This window comes from Elephas maximus, chromosome 19, assembly GCF_024166365.1.
Source record: "Elephas maximus indicus isolate mEleMax1 chromosome 19, mEleMax1 primary haplotype, whole genome shotgun sequence".
Lineage (NCBI taxonomy): Eukaryota > Metazoa > Chordata > Mammalia > Proboscidea > Elephantidae > Elephas > Elephas maximus.
Window position 1 is genome coordinate 67,197,906 of NC_064837.1, and position 18,994 is coordinate 67,216,899.

The following is an 18,994-nucleotide window of genomic DNA, read 5'->3' on the forward strand; positions in this document are numbered from 1 at the left end:
TGGACAAAGGTGCAGAAGGACCCACAGGCTGCTGTTGGTTATCTCAGGGTGGACTGGAGCACAGGTCCTTGTGGGATGCAAATGAGCTACTAAGCTAAAGGTTGGTGATTCGAACCTACCTGGCAGCACTGCAGAAGAAAGAGCTGGCAATCTGCTTCCGTAAAGATTACAGCCAAGAAAACCTGACAGAACAGGGGGTGTAACAGGGGGTCGCCATGAGTTGGAACTATTAACTCTTAGTAGATGCCTCTGTATAGTTTAACTCTTTAGGGTGAACATATAATTTGTGAGTTGAATTTTTTTAATCCAATGAAGTAGAAGTGGAAAGGGAGGAAGAACAGCGATGGTTTGGACTGTGTTCTGCAGAAAGGTAGGCGCGGGCTTTTGAGCAGGGGGCCAAGAAGCGCCCTGAGACAACCGGCCAGACCTAGATCTGATTTCAGCCCCCGCCTTTGTTCAGCTGCGCCGCCAAGAGCCACCACCAGGGGGCGCTGCTGGGGCATGGAGTGGACGCCTCTAGATTTCGACTGCCCAGTCCACCTTCCCTCCTCCTCCGATAGCATCGCACTTAACTCTTTATAAAACTGCCCCTCTTACCAAGATTCTCTGTCCCGATTAATCGACATCTCTCCTGCTGCGGCCCCTTTAAGGTCGCTTTGGAGGACCTAGTTTCAAAACAGATGACGACCTTCTACCTGCTGTCTCTATGGTATAGAAGTCCTCACTTCCGGCCGGAAGTGCTTGTGCCGCGCTGTCTCGGCCTTGGAAGACGGAGGGAGGTGTTGCACGTGTTCTGTGGCGTCCTGGGGACGGCAGGCCCCTTCACATGCTGCTGGTCGTCGGTCCCTGGCCCGCAGGGTGACGCGGAGCTACCCTAGCCGCCCCTTCCACAGCCACAGACCATACCTGGGGCGTCAGGCCCCGCGGGGGGCAAGCATACAAGACAGACCAGGGTCTCGCGACGCCAGAGAAAAGGGCTTCCCCACGGTCCTGGAACCCCAGAGATCTGAGACCCCCACTCCATGGATCGCTGGACTCTGGAGACCTGAGACACCCCGCCGTGGGTCCTGGGACCCTCCACCTCCCCGCGCCGAAACCTGAGACCCTCGTCCTATTCCCCTCCCCCTCCTCCACGGTACCGGGACCTCGGAGACCGCAAGCCCCGCCGCGGGGCCCGGGGCTTCAGGGACCGCACCTGGCACAGCAGCTGGGGCTGGGACGGGAGGAGGCAAAGGGAACTCGGTCAGAACACAGACACCAAAACTGGGACAAGGGAATTGTAGGGAGGCGCTGCAGCTGTCAGGAAAGCCTGGGAGCCCCCGACTGGGTGAGCATGAAGTGAGACTTTTACCCTCACAGAGCATGCTGTATTACTGTTTTTTCCAGGGTTTCCACAGAAAATGAGGAACAGCCAGCCTTTGGCATTTGGGTGGAGATACGGAAGGACTATTTTGAGATACAGGTATGTTGAGCTTGGAGACAAAGTGTCCTAAACTGGTGGTCTGGGGGAAGGCTCCTGTGTGGCTGAACCTGCCCAGTTGTGGGTGCAGCCTGGTACCAGGCAGCCCAACCCTGACCTAGAGTAAATTCTCAGGAGAAGCTTTCCCTGGGTTTTGAATTTGCAGTAACAGGTGTGAACATTCTAGCAGCAGTTTGATGATCATGTATGATACTGCAAACAAGACCGGTGCCAAAAGAAGGCAATTTCTATAGTTGGTACCAAGGAGCAGGTAGTTTTTGAAAAAGCTGTGAATACTGTTGGATCCTTGTTCAGTGGGTGCTTGTTGACAGTTTGTCGAAGTGCCATGCTAAGTGCTGGAGGTGCAGAGATGAGCAAGGCAGTCGTGGTCTCTGCTCCTGGGGAGCTGCAGCCCAGCCGGGGGACTGATATTAAATGGCCATGCTAAAGAAGGCAGAATTTAAACTGAGCTGAATGCTTTGAAGGAAAGCAGCACAGTCCTTTAAGAATATAAATCAAGACGAACCTGATAGAGACTGGAAGGCTGATGATGGGACTTTTCAACTGGCCTCTGAAGGATGAGTAGGAGTTCGCTGAGAAGGCCAGGGAGCAAGCAGCCTGTGCAAAGGCCCCAGCCTGACAAGTTTGGGTGGTGGAGGAACTGAAAAAAGGCCATTATAGCCATAAAGCAAGGGGGGAGAATGGTGTGGAACGAAACTGAAAAGATGGGAAAAACCAGACCACACAGGGTCTTGTGGCCTGTGTAAGGATTTTGGTTTTTGTCTTAAGAACGGTGGGAGGCCCGTTGTAGGTTTTAAACAAGAGAGTGTTAGGCTAAAATCTAATTTCGGAAGAGTGCTGTGTCTAGAACAGCGCTGTCCAGAAGAACCTAATGGAAATGTTTTCTCTGGGTTCTGTCTGATATACACTAGCCACTAACCACATGTGCTGTTGAGCATTTGCCATGTGGCTAGTGAGACTAAGGAATGAATTTTTAATTTTAGCTAATTTAGATGTAAATGGCCACTTGTGGTTGGTGGCCACTGAGTTGGACTGCACAGGTCTAGAACGTGATGGGGACAGTAGTGACACCTGAATCAGAATCGTGGCAACAGGTGCTCTTTCTTCCCCTGCCCTTGTTCCTCCTTAGATGAAGGCTGACATGGACCCCGCTTTGGGATTTCTCCTCCCTCATGTTGGTTTCTCCTGAGTGATCTCTTGAGTCTTGAACATAGATGTAGCTGTTCGTGAAATCTTAAAATTTCCGTTTTCTGGGTGTGGTTTGGCCTGCCCCTTCATGAAGCAGCAGTCTTTCTTCTGTCTTGGCCTGGTTTGTGGCGAGCATGCAGATTGAGAAGTGACATCTTCAGCACATTTAAGCACCTTTGACAGTAGTCAGCATTGCATCCTGGCCGTTGGAGGGGGTGTAAAGAAAAGTGCAGGCCCTGGCATTAAGGGGCCCAGCATTTAGAGAGACGTTAAATAAGTGCTGTGGAACAGCAGTGTCCCTCAGTGGTGCAAAGGGTTAATGAGGTCAGTTCCTAATAGGGTTTGAAAGTTCAGGTCCACCAACAGGCGCCTCAGGAGAGAGGCCTGGCAGTCTACTTCCAAAAAATCAGTCATTGGAAACCCTGTGGAACACAGTTGTACTCTGACACGCATGGGGTCGCCATGTGTTCAAGTCGACTCGATGGCAGCTGGCGTATGAAACAATAGCAGGAAGGAGGGTTTCCAGTGGGATCTGTCAGGGCTTGTGACCCCTGAGGGGCCTGACTGTCAAAGGCAGGAAAGGCTTTTTCCAGCTGATGAAACCTGGGACAGAAGGCAGGAAGCATGAAAGTGGCGGGAAGCTTGTGAGTTGGAGCCATACCTGCGACACATGGACGTGGCTAAGCGAAGGGAAAGGAACTGAAGTAGGAAATACGGGCTGGTGTTGGGTCATGGGGCACTTTGAATGTCAGAGCTTGGGTTTTATTCTGACTTGATTAGTGCCGGGTTTCCAAGGAAGACAGGGAGACTGAGCTGTGTCTGAGAAGGGCACCAGGTGGCAGTGTGCAAATTCCAAGCTTGGAGAGAAGCTGTGGGGTTAGGAAGCCACCGAGACTGCACCTGAAGAGGGCAGCGACCAGCCCGCGGCCAGAGCCTGCGGGCATGGAGGGAGGTAGGGCACAGCCCCAGGGACTCTTTTCACACACTCCGGGTGGAAGGTAGGTTTTGGCTTTTATAGAGTCTTTCACGGTTGTTTCTCGGTAGTTTTAACTTGGAGAATAGTCAGGCTTGCTGAAGTGCCGTAAAAACTGATGGAATCTCATTGGTTTGCAGGTGAGTGTTCTGGAAGATTTGCGTGTGTGCTGGCTGAAAACCTACTGACTCCTGTCTGCTTGAAACGTAAATTTTATGGCTTTCAGGTTTATTTGGAATGACGCTTAACCACACAAGTTTTCAGTGTTGACCTGCTGAAGATGCCATGTCCTGTGGACGTAATGAAAAGGAGTCAGGCGCAAGGTGACTTCATTTACTGGGTGCTTTCCACAAAGAGCGAGTGGGGATGTGGCTCGGCATTTGGTGGTGGGGCCAGGCGCCACATGTCAATATGAGTATACATGGGCCAGTCCTTCCCGTCAGAGAAGAGAATTCTCTCCGGTCCTGCTTGACTTTTGAATGGTTCACTTTTTTTTTTTTTTTAACCTTTTAAGTTCTGCTTTAGGTGAAAGTTCACAGCTCAAGTTTATTTTTTACACAAAAACTTACACATGTATTGTTATGTGACACTAATGCAGTCCCTGTAATGTGACAGCACACTCCCCCTTTCCACCTCGGGTTTCCCGTGTCCATCCAATGAGCTCCTTTCCCTTCCTGCCTTCTCATCCCGCTTCTGGACAGGAGCTGCCCATTTGGTCTCATGTATCTGCTTGAACTAAGAAGCATATTCTTTGTGAGTGCTCTTTTATGTTTTATGTCGTTGTTAGGTGCCGTCGAGTTGGTTCCAACTCATAGTGATCCTACGCACAACAGAACAAAACACTGCCCAGTCCTGCGCCATCCTTACAATTGCTGTTATGCTTGAGCTCATTGTTGCAGCCACTGTGTCAGTCCACCTCGTTGAGGGTCTTCCTCTTTTCCGCTGACCCTGTACTCTGCCAAGCGTGATGTCCTTCTCCAGGGACTGATCCCTCCTGACAACATGTCCAAAGCATGTAAGACACAGTCTCGCCGTCCTTGCTTCTAAAGGAGTATCCTGGTTTTACTTTTCCTAAGCCAGATTTGTTCGTTCTTTTGGCAGTCCATGGTATATTGAATATTCTTCACCAACACCACAATTCAAAGGCGTCAACTCTTCTTCGGTCTTCCTTATTCATTGTCCAGCTTTCACATGCATATGATGTGATTGAAAATACCATGGCTTGGGTTAGGAGCACCTTAGTCTTCAGGGTGACGTCTTTGCTTTTCAAAACTTTGAAGAGGTCCTTTGCAGCAGATTTGCCCAATGCGATGTGTCTTTTGATTTCTTGACTGCTGCTCCCATGGGTGTTGATTGTGGATCCAAGTAAAATGAAATCCTTGACAACTTCAGTCTTTTCTCCGTTTATCATGATGTTGTTCATTGGTCCAGTTGTGAAGATTTTTGTTTTCTTTATGCTAAGGTGTAATCCATACTGAAGGTTGTGGTCTTTGATCTTCATTAGTAATTGCTTCAAGTTCTCTTCACTTTCAGCAAGCAAGGTTGTGTCATCTGCATAACGCAGGTTGTTAATGAGTCTTCCTCCAATCCTGATGCCCTGTTCTTCTTCATATAGTCCAGCTTCTTGGATTATTTGTTCAGCATACAGATTAAATAGGTATGGTGAAAGAATGCACACCTGCTGTACGTCTTTCCTGACTTTAAACCAATCAATATCCCCTTGTTCTGTCTGAACAACTGCCTCTCGATCTATGTAAAGGTTCCTCATGTGCACAATTAAGTGTTCTGGAATTCCCATTCTTCTCAGTGTTTTCCATAGTTTGTTATGATCTACACAGTCAAATGCCTTTGCGTAATCAATAAAACACAGGTAAACATCCTTCTGGTATTCTCTGCTTTCAGCCAGGATCCATCTGACATCAGCAATGATATCCCTGGTTCCACATCCATCCTCTTCTGAAACCGTTCTGAATTCCTGGCAGTTCCCTGTCGATATACTGCTGCAGCCGTTTTTGAATGATCTTCAGAATTTTGCTTGCATGTGATTTTAATGATACTGTTCTATAATTTCCACATTCGGTTGGATCACCTTTCTTGGGAATAGGCATAAATATGGATCTCTTCCAATCAGTTGGCCAGGAAGCTGTCTTCCATATTTCTTGGCATAGACGAGTGAGCACTTCCAGTGCTGCATCTGTTTGTTGAAACATCTCAATTGATATTCCATCCATTCCTGGAGCCTTGTTTTTCGCCAATGCCTTCAGAGCAGCTTGGACTTCTTCCTTCAGTACCATCAGTTCCTGATCATATGCCACCTCTTGAAATGGTTGAACATCGGCTAATTTTTTTTGGTATAATAACTGTGTATTTCTTCCACCTTCTTTTGATGCTTCCTGCATCATTTAATATTTTCCCCATGGAATCCTTCACTATTGCAACTTGAGGCTTGAATTTTTTCTTCAGTTCTTTCAGCTTGAGAAATACCATTTCCAGCTCTTTGCACATGTCATTATAATACTTTATTTTGTTTTCTCGAGAGGCCCCTTGAAATCTTCAGTTCTTTTACTTCATGAATTCTTCCTTTTGCTTTAGCTGCTCAGCGCTCAAGAGCAAGTTTCAGAGTCTTCTCTGACATCCACGTGTTTGTCAGTTTGTCGTACTGTGGGGGCTTGTGTGTTGCTGTGATGCTGGAAGCTGTGCCACCAGTATTCAGATACCAGCAGGGCCACCCATGGAGGACAGGTTTCAGCTGAGCTTCCAGACTAAGACAGACTAGGAAGAAGGACCCGGCAGTCTACTTCTGAAAAGCATTAACCAGTGAAAACCTTAAGAATAGCATCGGAACATTGTCTGTTACAGTGCTGGAAGATGAGCCCCCCAGGTTGGAAGGCACTCAAAAGATGACTGGGGAAGAGCTGCCTCCTCAAAGTAGAGTCGACCTTAATGACGTGGATGGAGTAAAGTTTTCGGGACCTTCATCTGCTGATGTGGCACGACTCAAAATGAGAAGAAACAGCTGCAAACATCCATTAATAACCGGAACCTGGAATGTACGAAGTATGAATCTAGGAAAATTGGAAATCGTCAAAAATGAAATGGACTGCATAAACATCGATATCCTAGGCATTAGTGAGCTGAAATGGACTGGTATTGGCCATTTTGAATCGGACAATCATATAGTCTACTATGCTGGGAATGACAACTCAAAGAGGAATGGTTCGTCGTCAAAAAGAACGTTTCAAGATCTATCTTGAAGTACAACGCTGGCAGTGATGGGATAATGTCTATACACCTACAAGGAAAACCAGTTAATACGACTATTATTCAGATTTACGCACCAACCGCTAGGGTCAAAGATGAAGAAATAGAAGATTTTTATCAGCTCCTGCGGTCTGAAATTGATCGAACATGCAATCAAGATGCATTGATAATTACTGGCGATTGGAATGCAAAAGTTGGAAACGAAAAAGGATCAGTAGTTGGAAAATATGGCCTTGGTGATAGAAACAATGCCGGAGATCGAATGATAGAATTTTGCAAGACCAACGACTTCTTCATTGCAAATACCTTCTTTCACCAACATAAACGATGACTGTACACATGGACCTTGCCAGATAGAGCACACAGAAATCAAATTGACTACATCTGTGGAAAGAGACGATGGAAAAGCCCAATATCATCAGTCAGAACAAGGCCAGGGGCTGACTGTGGAACAGACCATCAATTGCTCATATGCAAGTTCAGGCTGAAACTGAAGAAAATCAGAGCGAGTCCATGAGAGCCAAAATATGACCTTGAATATATCCCATATGAATTTAGAGACCATCTCAAGAATAGATTTGATGCATTGAACCCTAGTGACTGAAGACCAGACGAGTTGTGGAATGATATCAAGGACATCATCCATGAAGAAAGCAAGAGGTCACTGAAAAGACAGGAAAGAAAGAAAAGACTTTATGTCTTATGGTTCAGTCTAATCTTTGAAGAGTGGGCTTTGGGAATGGTTTCACTTCTGGGTTAACAGAGCATCTGGGGGCCATGTCTTCTGGGGTCCGTCCAGTCTCAGTTAGACCATTAAGTCTGGTCTTTTTACTAGAATTTGAGTTCTGCACCCTACTTTGCTCCTGCTCCATCAGGGACTCTCTGTTGTGTTCCCTGTCAGAGCAGTCATTGGTGGTAGCCAGGCACCATCTAGTTCTTCTGGTCTCAGGCTGATTGAGTCTCTGGTTTATGTGGCCCTTTTTGTCTCTAGGGCTAATATTTTCCTTGTGTCTTTGGTATTCTTCATTCTCCTTTGATCCAGGTGGGTTGAGACCAATGGATGCATCTTAGATAGCCACTTGCAAGCTTCTAAGACCACAGATGTGTCTCACTGTTTATATATGTGGAACAGCTGGGTTCTAAGCCCAGCTATTACAAACACAAGCTATTTTTTGTACAGGTTTATTATACTGAAAGGACCCCTAGCAAATAAAATTAAAGAAGTTTTTTTTAATTCCACAAACAGCCTAAAAAACTTACCCCATGGGAGAAAAGACCTGGCAATCTGCTCCCCTAAAGATAACAGCCTAGAAAACACTATGGGGCAGTTTTTCTGTCACATGGCATCGATACGAATCAGAATTGACTCAGTCAGAAAAAAACCCAAACCCGTTGCCGTTGAGTCGATTCTGACTCATAGCAACCTTATAGGACAGATAGAGCTGCCCCATAGAGTTTCTAAGGAGTGTCTGGCGGATTCGAACTACTGACCTTTTGGTTAGCAGCCGTAGCACTTAACCTCTTGCCACTGGGGTTTCCATTGACTAGATGGCACCCAAAAACAACAACATAACTGAGTTGTCCAGGAATATGGTCTGTGCAGTAAGTGGAGAGAGGATGGAACTGTGTTCAGCGTTTTGCCGTGATTATGTTCCATTTCGGAAAACCACATCACACACAGCAACGTCATGGAAAGATGATATGGGGGGTGTGGAGCTTGCCGCACCCCCACTGGTCTGCGTTTAAAGCCGTTAGGTTTGCAGTGCTTCTGCGCGTAGCTGTGATCACCTGCGTGATTCCTGCTGTCTTCATAACGCAGACATTGCGGGTACATTTTCTAATGCAGCGTAGAGAGGTTTTCTTAAACTTGGGACCTAGCCATGGCTGGGCCTCCTTTTACTCATTTTTCTGGACATACTTGTTGACTCCTTTGACTTAACAGTCCTTGCCTGATCCTCATCTTGTGGAGTTCACCTTCCAGGAGGGACTGGCCTCCCAGTGTTTGCCGAAAGCCAGCAATGTGATTTCAGCACTTTGAGGTTGGCTTCATGCTGGTTGACCAGTCATCTAAACCAGCCATGGGGAGGGAGGGCCTGCCTCTGGCTTCCTCTCCCAGTGCTGTTGTGACAGACACCTCATGTGGCCTTGAAAGAACAGAAACTTACTGACTCATGGTTCTGGAGGTTAAGAGTTCAAGTCAGTCTCAGCCAGGTCCACTCCTTCTGAGGGCCTGTCTGTCGGTTTCTAGTGATGGCTGGCGATCCTTGGAGTTCCTTTGCTTGTAGATGACCTTGACGTGTTGTCTGTCTTCCCCAGTGCGTGTGTCTCTGTCTGTGCTGTTCTTTATATAAGCCGGATGCGATCAGGTTTTCCACGCTACACTGGTATGGCCTCAACTGGAAGTAATTAGCTCTGCCCAAGGCCAACTGGAGGGGCCCTGGTGGCACAGGGGTTAAGTGCTTAGCTGCTAACTAAAAGACCGGTGGTTTGAACCCACCAGCCGCCCCAGGGAAGAAGGATGCAACAGTCTGCTTCCATGAAGATGACAGCCTTGGAAGCCCTATGGGGCAGTTCTCTGTCCTCTAGGGTCGCTGCAAGTTGGAATGGGTTTAGAGCTGACTGATGTAATCACATGAACTACTCCATGACAGTAACTAGGCTAGCGTTGGGCCAAACCACCGGGAACCATGGCATAGCCAAGTTGGCACCAAATTAGCCCTGACAGGCACCATGGGGTCTCAGAAGCACAGGGGCACTTCAGAGAGTGCCTTGGCTGTCCTCGGCACTCACAAGTGGCAGTACGCAAGCCCTACTGCTAGAGCTTATTTCAAGTCCCAGGTCCACCACTTCCTGCCGTGTGACCTTGGGCAAATCACTTCCTGTTGGTACTCGTGAGCACTCAGTAGCTCCCTGTCACAGACTCTGGGCAGCCTGGGGCCTGGGAAGTGCTTTAGACATTAGCTGTATCGCCATTATCATTTATGTTTTTCTCTGGTTTCCAGAGCATGTTCCCAGTATTTCCAGCTGTGAAATTCTGTAGGATGCTGCGGCTTGGGTAAGTCCTGGGGTCCTAACAGGAGCTGTTTGCGGCAGAGAGTGCCTGTGTGATAGCCGCTGAGGGAGGCGTGCACGCTGGGACTGCGGTGGGAGTAACCATTGACTCGAGCCCCTCTAGGACTTGTCCCTAAGGGGGAGAGTGTGTTGCCTACATTAACACGCTGCGTGAAGATGTGATTCATCCTGATATATATATATATATATGCTGATATCCCTGGAATAAAAAGTTCTACTCCTCAGTTCCTGACTCACTTTTATGTGTGTATCGTGTTTCCTGTGTGCAAAACATGAGCTAGCTGCTTCCTCAACGTGGCTGCGGCCCAGTCAGTGCCTTGTCTGTCTGTCTGTCCTCAGAGTGCAAATGCCCTCCAGGACGTACGTGGTTTCCTGTCTGCAAAGTGCATCAGGGAGCTAGTTCAGTCAGATCCAATCCCAGCCCCCTCTAAGCAGTAGCCTTTACAGCTTGGAAACTGAATACAGACCGCATTGACAGAGCCTCTGCCCTCTCTTGACTCAGATCACCCTGAAAGGGGTGGTGAGCGGCCCTCGTGAGTCCACTCTGCTTGGTCTGGGATTCCTTAGGGCCAGAAGAGTCAGCCGAGAATAGGGAAATGGGGACAGGATGAGCGGAATTCTTCTGAGGGCTAGGGGCTGGCTGAGAGATTTCATCCACCCCCTCAGCAAGCTTGCTTCTCTCCAGTGCAGTTTCAGTCTACGGAAATGCAGGCCCAGTGTGGGTTCCTAACGTGTAACCTTTTTCTCTATCCCCGTGGCCAGTGACCGCACCCCAAGACAGATGGCTTCGTCTTTAATTCTTCTACGAGTTAATGGGCTGCTGGGTGCTGGGCACGTGGAGGTGATGGGAGGGAAGCTGAGAATCTGGGAGGAGACTTGGTTCCTCGTGTGTCTGACACCAGACCTTGAGTGTGGCTTCACAGAGGGCGCCCAGCTATTCCCTGCTCTATGGTTCAGTTACAGCTCTGGTGTCCATCCCACCCAGCCTAGGCATGGGACCTCAAGACTGTCCTGTGCACCGAGTTGCTTACCAGCCATCCAGGTCTTTGAGCTTCCTGTCCTTGTGTGGGCATAGAATTCATGGGGTGCTGGAATCCTTGTCTTCTCTGTCCTGAACCAAAAGTTGAGTCACTCCGCCCTCCAGAAGCTTGTGCTCTAAAAGACAGCAGATACACCCACAAATGTACCAACAATTTAAAAAGCCCAAAGAACGAACATTTAAAATAGGCTGGGGCATATTGTGGGTGGGTCTTAGCATTTATGAGTTTTGTCCTTAGGGGTCATGTCTAAGAGGGCTGTAGTGGCAGAAGCCCCGTCTTTCAAAGAGACAGCAGTTAGTAGCCATGAAGGTTGCAGTCTGTGGTCTTAAGTCATTTTTAAAAGTTAAAAACCACTGTGGGACACCAAAGGCCTGTGTTAGGAAAAGTGAGAAATTGACCTAAAGAGTAGTTTTAGCAAGTCAAGATGGTGAACTTCTCTCCTGGTCCGCTAGAGTGTGCAGTCCTACACCAGACCATGTTCTTTTGTAGCTCTGAGCCAAGGCTTGCCTTCTGTCAACCTTATTTCACCAGAAAGTTATGCAGAAGGCGAATCAGCAGGGCTGGGCTCAGGCTTAGGAATGTCAGGGAGTCCCAGTGCGGACATTCCTGGGGAGCGTTAATCCTGTAATGGACCAGCTGATCCTGGCTCAAGGCCTGACATGTGCTCCACGCTTGGGGACGAGAGCATGTTCTCATGCATCTTTCTGTCCAGCATCACACCTGGTGACAACAGGTGGCTTCACTCACTGTTAGTGATTTTCTTCCATAAGGAATTCACAACACTTCCCAGGATGAGAAGTCCATGAAGATGGTATGTTAAGGGCTTACAGCCATCTCTGGCCAGAAGAACGCTGCTTGTTCTTGAAACTGAAAGTTACATATCCAGACAGAAGGACATTTGTATGAAGCCAGTGTGGTTTACTTTTTTAATCATAGTTCCAATTTGACAATTTCTACGCAAACTGTTCAGTGACATTAGTTCCGTTTTTCACAACGTGTCAGCATTCTTTTTAATTGCGTCCTGGTGGTTCTGTTTCCAGTACTCTAGCTGCCCTGCAGGCCACTATGGATTAAATTGTTGATTGTTAGCCATCAGAAAAATGCTGTAGAATTGGGAACAGTTACAATCCTGGAAGTGTCATTTTACTTTGAGTACTGTGTGTTCTCTGATTTATGAGCCTGGTTGACAGTTTTCTGACCAATCAAACAAATATTTTAACTGAAAACTCACTGTTGGCTAGGCACCGGGGTAAGCACGGGCTGCCACCAGTCAGCAGTTGTCTTGGGATTGATTCCACCTTCTGGCGACCCCACATGTCAGCATAGAGCTGTGCTCCATAGGGAGCGATGCCACATGTCAGCGTAGAGTTGTGTTCCATAGGGCTTTCAGCACCTGATTTTCCAGAAGTAGATCACCAGGTCTTCTGAGACATCTTAGATAGATTCGAACCTCCAACCTTTTGGTTAGCAGCTGAATGCCTTAACCCTTTGCACCACTCAGGTACTGCTTAGGGAGCAAGACACAAAACTCCCTGCCCCCACGAAGCGTACATTATAGTCGGGGGGAGGGGGGGACAAAAAATCGTTAGAATACTTGGGATAGCAGGTGGTGAGTGCTGTAGAAAAAAATAAAGCAACATGGGGCTAGGAAGGAATGCCCGGGTGGGGCTGGGATTGTACTCTTGAATTGGATGGTCAGGAAACACCTAGGGAGGAGGCCTTTAGCAAAACCCTGATGGAAGTGATGTACCTCTGGGTGGTGCAAATGGTTAACATGCTCGGCTGCTAATCCAAAGTCTGGAGGTTCGAGTCCGCCCAGGGGCTCCTTGGAAGACAAACCTGGTGATCTGCTTCTGAAAAATCAGCCATCGTAAACCCTGTGGAACACCGTTCTTCCTGGAGTCACCATGAGTCATAGCCAACTGGACAGCAGCTGGTTTCCATGGAGGTGAGAGAGTAAGCCATGCGAAGCCAAGCCGGGAAGAAGGTTCCAGGCAGAGGGAGGAGCCAGCGGTGCCACCAGCAGGATGGAGAGCGAAGGGGAAGGGTTTTGTGAGGTGGGGAGGGGGGTGCCAGGGGCCACATCTTGTAGGACCTCCCAGGCGAGGGTGAGACTCTGGCTTTCACTCAGTAGTGTCAGTAGCTCACACAGTCTTCTTTTAAGGACTGTTTTTCCCACTAATGAAATGGTTTATGTTAGAAGAGGATCCCAGATCTGTGCATAGGATGAGAACCACCTTTCCCTGGGCGACTGTAAAAGGCTTGTGCTCGTCTCTGGGTTCCTGAGGAGGAAAAAACCAGTTCCTGTCACATTGGCTCTGACTCGTGGCGACCCCATGTGTGTCAGAGTAGAACTGTGCTCCACAGGGTTTTCAAGCCTAACCTTTCAGAAGCTGATCGCCAGGCCTGTCTTCTGAGATGTTAGGGTGCACTGGAACCTCCAACTTTCTGGTTAGCAGCCAAGCATATTAACCCTTTGCACCACCCAGAGACTTAGAGCCTATTGGAATGGCTCAAAACCCAGTTGCTGTGCTGTTTACAGTAGCAAAAAGCTGGAAGCAGCCGAGGTGCCCATCAACGGATGAATGGATAAATAAATTATGGCACATTCACACAATGGGATACTACGCATCGATAAAGAACAGCGATGAATCTGTGAAACATTTCATAACGTGGAGGAACCTGGATGGCATTATGCTGAGTGAAATTAGTCAGTTGCAAAAGGACAAATATTGTATAAGACCGCTATTATAAGAACTTGAGAAATAGTTTAAACTGAGAAGAAAACATTCTTTTGTGGTTACGAGAGGGGGGAGGGTGGGAGAGGTAAAAAAAAAAAAAAAGGAGAGGGGTATTCACTAATTAGATAGTAGGTAAGAACTACTTTAGGTGAAGGGAAAGACAGTACACAATACAGGGGAGGTCAGCACAATTGGACTAAACCAAAAGCAGAGAAGTGTCCTGAATAAACTGAATGCTTTGAAGGCCAGCATAGCAGGGGCAGGGGTCTGGGGACCATGGTTTCAGGGGACATCTAAGTCAATCGGCATAATAAAATCTATTAAGAAAACATTCTGCATCCCACTTTGAAGAGTGGTGTCTGGGGTCTTAAACACTAGCAAGCAGCCATGTAAGATACATCAACTGGTCTCAACCCACCTGGATCAAAGGAGAATGAAGAACACCAAGGACACAAGGCGATTATGAGCCCAAGAGACAGAAAGGGCCACATGAACCATAGACTACATCATCCTGAGACCAGAAGAAGTAGATGGTGCCTGGCTACAACCGATGACTGCCCTGACAGGGAACACAACAGAGAACCCCTGAGGGAGCAGGAGAGCAGTGGGATGCAGACCCCAAATTCTCATAAGACCAGACTTAATGGTCTGACTGAGACTGGAACGACCCCAGTGGTCATGGCCCCCAGACCTTCTGTTGGCCCAGGGCAGGAACCATTCCCGAAGCCAACTCTTCAGACATAGACTGGACTGGACAATGGTTTGGAGAGGGATGCTGGTGAGGAGTGAGCTTCTTGGACCAGGTGGACGCTTGAGACTATGTTGGCATCTCCTGCCTGGAGGGGAGATGAGAGGGTGGAGGGGGTTAGAAGCTGGTGAAATGGACACGAAAAGAGAGAGTGGAGGGAGAGAGCGGGCTGTCTCATTAGGGGGAGAGTAACTGGGAGTACGTAGCAAGGTGTATATGGGTTTTTGTGTGAGAGACTGACTTGATTTGTAAACTTTCACTTAAAGCATGATAAAAATAAAAAACTTGAAGAACTTACTAATGAAGATCAAAGGCCACAGCCTTCAGCATGGATTGTACCTCAACATAAGGAAAACAAAAATGCTCACAACTGAACCAATAAACCGCATCATGATAAACGGAGAAAAGATTGACGTTGTCAAGGATTTCATTTTATTTGGATCCACAATCAACAGCCACGGAAGCAGCAGTCAAGAAATCAAAAGAAGCATTGTATTGGGCAAATCTGCTGCAAAGGACCTCTTTAAAGTGTTGAAAAGCAAAGATGTCACCTTAAAGACTAAGGTGCGCCTGACCCAAGCCACGGTATTTTCAATCACATCACGTGCATGTGAAAGCTGGATAATGAATAAGGAAGACCAAAGAAGAATTGACGCCTTTAAATTGTGGTGTTGACAAAGAATATTGAATATACCATGGGCTGCCAAAAGAACAAATATGTCTTGGAAGAAGTATAACTAGAATGCTCCTTAGAAGCAAGGATGGCAAGACTGCGCCTTACAAACTTTGGACATGTTGTCAGGAGGGATCAGTCCCTGGAGAAGGACATCATGCTTGGCAAAGTACAGGGTCAGCGGAAAAGAGGAAGACCCTCAACGAGGTGGACTGACACAGTGGCTGCAGCAATGGGCTCATGCATAACAACGATTGTGAGGATGGCGCAGGACCAGGCAGTACCTCTTTCTATTGTACATAGGGTCGCTGTGAGTTGGAGCTGACTCTGTGGCACCTAACAACAACAACTTGTTTGGGTGGCACAAATGTTTTGCATTCTACTACTAACTGAAAAGTTAGTGGTTCGAACTCATCCAGTGGCACCACGAAAGAAAAACCTGGTGATCTGCTTCCACAAAGATTATAGGCAAGAAAATCCTATGGAACTCAGTTTTTGCCTATAACATATGAGGTCACCGTGAATTGCAATTGATTCCACACCAATGTTTTTTTTTTTCCAAAATATCCTGTTTACAGTCCAGATTTATCTTTATTGTTAAATAAGATATACATATTTGGAACTTTTTATAAATTTTTTAATTCTACATTTTGGAAGTGTTTGACAGTAAAAAGTAATAACTCCCCCTCCCCCCCCCAAAAAAGCCGTTGCTGTGGAGTAGGTTTTGACTCATGGTGACCTCGTGTGTCAGATGGTGACCTCGTGTGTCAGGGTAAAGTCGTGCTCCATAGCATTTTCAGCGGCTGATTTTTCAGAAGCAGATTCCCAGGCCTTTCTTCTGGGGCACCTCTGGGTGGACTCCAACTTCCAACCTTTCAGCTAGCAACTGAAAGTATTAACCATTTGCTCCACCCAGAAACTGTCCTGAGGAAAGTGGCATGGAAAAAAGACACTTGAATGCGACCAGTAAAGTTGCCAGGACACCTGACCTTCACGCTCTCCGCTCTTCACCTTGTTGATGAAGCTGGAGGCCTGAAATGTCAGCCTGTCTCGGGGCCAAGGTCCTCCACTGTTGATTGTTCTCTCCCAGGGTCTCTAGCTCTCCATGAGAGCTCACCCGGTCATTCTGTGATTTCTTGCCTGCTTCCGTCTCTCAACTGGCTGGTTGAGGTGGGTGCCCTGCAATTACTTGTTACATCACCAAAGGGTAGATGGGTTTCGTGTAAAGCATTATGTAAAATATCATGAAGACTCCCCTAAAACTATTGCACTGAGATCGTCTTTAAACCTTAAACCGAAAATATCCTCTGAAGCCATCTTAAAAGCTTAACTAGTAAAGAATGTCTGCCTTGAGCATTGTGCTCTTTGAAGGTCTGTCTATCTGGGAACAAACCCACAACAGCAACTGGAAAGATTAGATAGGAGCCTTAGAGGGCAGAGAATTTGTGCTCCTGGGGGAGGAACAACTCAGAAAAGGAGGTGGAGCGTCCAGCAGACTGAGTTCCCCACAACTAGATGGTCCCCGGCTACCACCACTGACCACTCTGACAGTGATCACGATGGCGGGTCCTGGACAGAGCTGGGGAGAAATGTAGAACAAAATTCTACCTCACAAAAAAAGATCAGACTTACTGGTCTGAAAGACTGGAGAAACCCTGAGAGTATGGCCCCCGGACACCCTTTTAACTCAGTACTGAAGCCACTCCTAAGGTTCACCCTTCAGCCAAAGATTAGACAGGCCTATAAAACAAACCATAATGCGTAGTTCAACCACGTGTACAAGACTAAATGAGCACACCAGCCCAGGGGTACGGACGAGAAGGCCGGAGCGGACAGGAAAGCCGGACCAAGAGAAATGGGGAACGCAAAGTTGAGAAGGGGAGAGTATTGACATGTCATGGAGTTGGCAACCAGTGTCACAAAACAATATGTGTATTGTTTAATGAGAAACTTATTTGCTCTGTAAACCTTCACTTAAAGCACAATTTAAAAAAAAAAAAGGAAATTGAGAGAAAAAAGTACAAGTATAAATAGACCTCAGCGTATGTAAATGTAAATGCAAGTCCAGTCCACAAAACAGAAAAGCGTGCAATGAGGAAAAAGAAAAAGGAAGGCGAGCGAGGATGGCTGCCCAACTCGAAGGATGTAATCAGTGTCGCTGACTCGCACATGTAGAAACTGCTGAATTGGCACATGTTTTGCTGTGGATATTCTTAACAACAACAAAATAAATTATTTTTTAAAAATTCAATTTCTCAGTCACAGTATTCAAAAGTCACACGTAGCTAGGAAAAAAAAAACAACATTGCCATTGAGTCGATTCTGACTCGTAGCGACCCTATAGGACAGAGTAGAACTGCCCATAGGGTTTCCGAGGAGCACCTGGTGGATTCGAACTGCCAACCTTTTGGTTAGCAGACATAGATCTTAACCACTGCACCACCAGGGTTCCCCACACGTAGCTAAACCCAGTGCCATCGAGTCGATTCTGACTCATAGCGACCCTATAGCTAGAGGCTACCATATTAAACAGCACCTCTCCAGAGTGCACTGGTATTTGACTCAAGCATTTTAGCTCTCCTGATATCTTAATTATTATTTTTCAATATTTATCTAGTAGTATATGTACGTAGTTTAAAAATCAAATATTTTTGACTGGGGTACTGACCGGCACAATGCGCCCACTTTGGGTTAACTTATCAGGCTGTGTACTTATGGCTTACACCCTTTTCTGTTTGTAGGTCATTACATATGTTACATTTCAATAAAAACGTCACCAAAAAAAAGTCAAGATTACCAAAAAAGAAAAAAAAAATCATCCAGCAATCTTTACAGTGCAGAAGCCCGGTATGGTTTTACGTTGTGGTACACGATGCACCTATAACAGTTCTTTGATAATTCCTCGGATCAGTTATGCAGAAAACTAGCTCATTCTTGCTCTTCTGGTGGAAGTGGGTCTGCGTGCAGCTGTGGGCAGTCAGCTTCCCTCAGGGCTGCCAGCTGCGGTGTTATGCAATGGTTACGCAAGACTGCTGTCACGGCCGCCACCATCAGCAGCACCTTCAGCTTCTGGTATTGAATTAAAGTCAGACTCGTGTTCTTTCAACAACAAATTCCTTGCTAAGGAAACGAAGACTTGGATTTTCAATTTTAATATTTAACTTCTACCCAAGGCTCTGTAAGCCTCATTCCACGTTCTGTGCGTTGACTGTTCCCATTGAGTAGATTTTCTTAAGGTCAAATTTCCAATATATGTGCCTATTTGAAAACTTTAACTGGTTGTCATCTTCTATCAGGATGAGTTACGGGTGGAGCCCGCATAACCCCTAAGGCAGATCTCAAGCCCCTTTGCTACTGTATAGCCTATGTTCCAAAAAGTATTTTACTCTTTTGAAAGTTTCATGGGGAAGATAAAAAAAGAAGTCAAAATGAAATAAAGGCTTCATTTCCTCCGTTTGTTTTAAGTATGTGTAAACACTGCTTGGTGTTTCTTTTGGTTTTTAATTTCTTATTAAAGGAGTATGTGCACTTGGTTTAAAAAGTTGTAGTTACTGCTGAGTCAGTTTTGACTCATGGAGACCCCATGTATGGAAAGTAGAACTGGGTTTTCTTGGCTGTAATCATTATGGAAATAGATCACCAGGCATCTCTTCTGAGGTGCTGCTGGGTGGGTTCAGACCACCAACCTTTAGATTAATCGTGGACCAAAAACCCTTTGTACCACCCAGGGACCTGTTTTAGTGTAAGTATGTCCCAAATATTGCACTGCCATACTTATAAATTTTTGTTATCTGAAATTAAAAATATAGTTGGTTGTC

The 18,994-nt window shown here is 46.8% G+C and overlaps 1 non-coding gene across 1 annotated transcript; it reads left to right on the top strand.

Moving 5' to 3' along the window:
- The first annotated feature begins 1,497 nt into the window (after nucleotides 1-1,497).
- On the top strand, nucleotides 1,498-1,684 carry LOC126063356 (small Cajal body-specific RNA 16). The gene has a single exon (XR_007514296.1). It is a non-coding gene; the product is annotated as a small Cajal body-specific RNA 16 (non-coding RNA).
- Nucleotides 1,685-18,994: the final 17,310 nt, after the last annotated feature.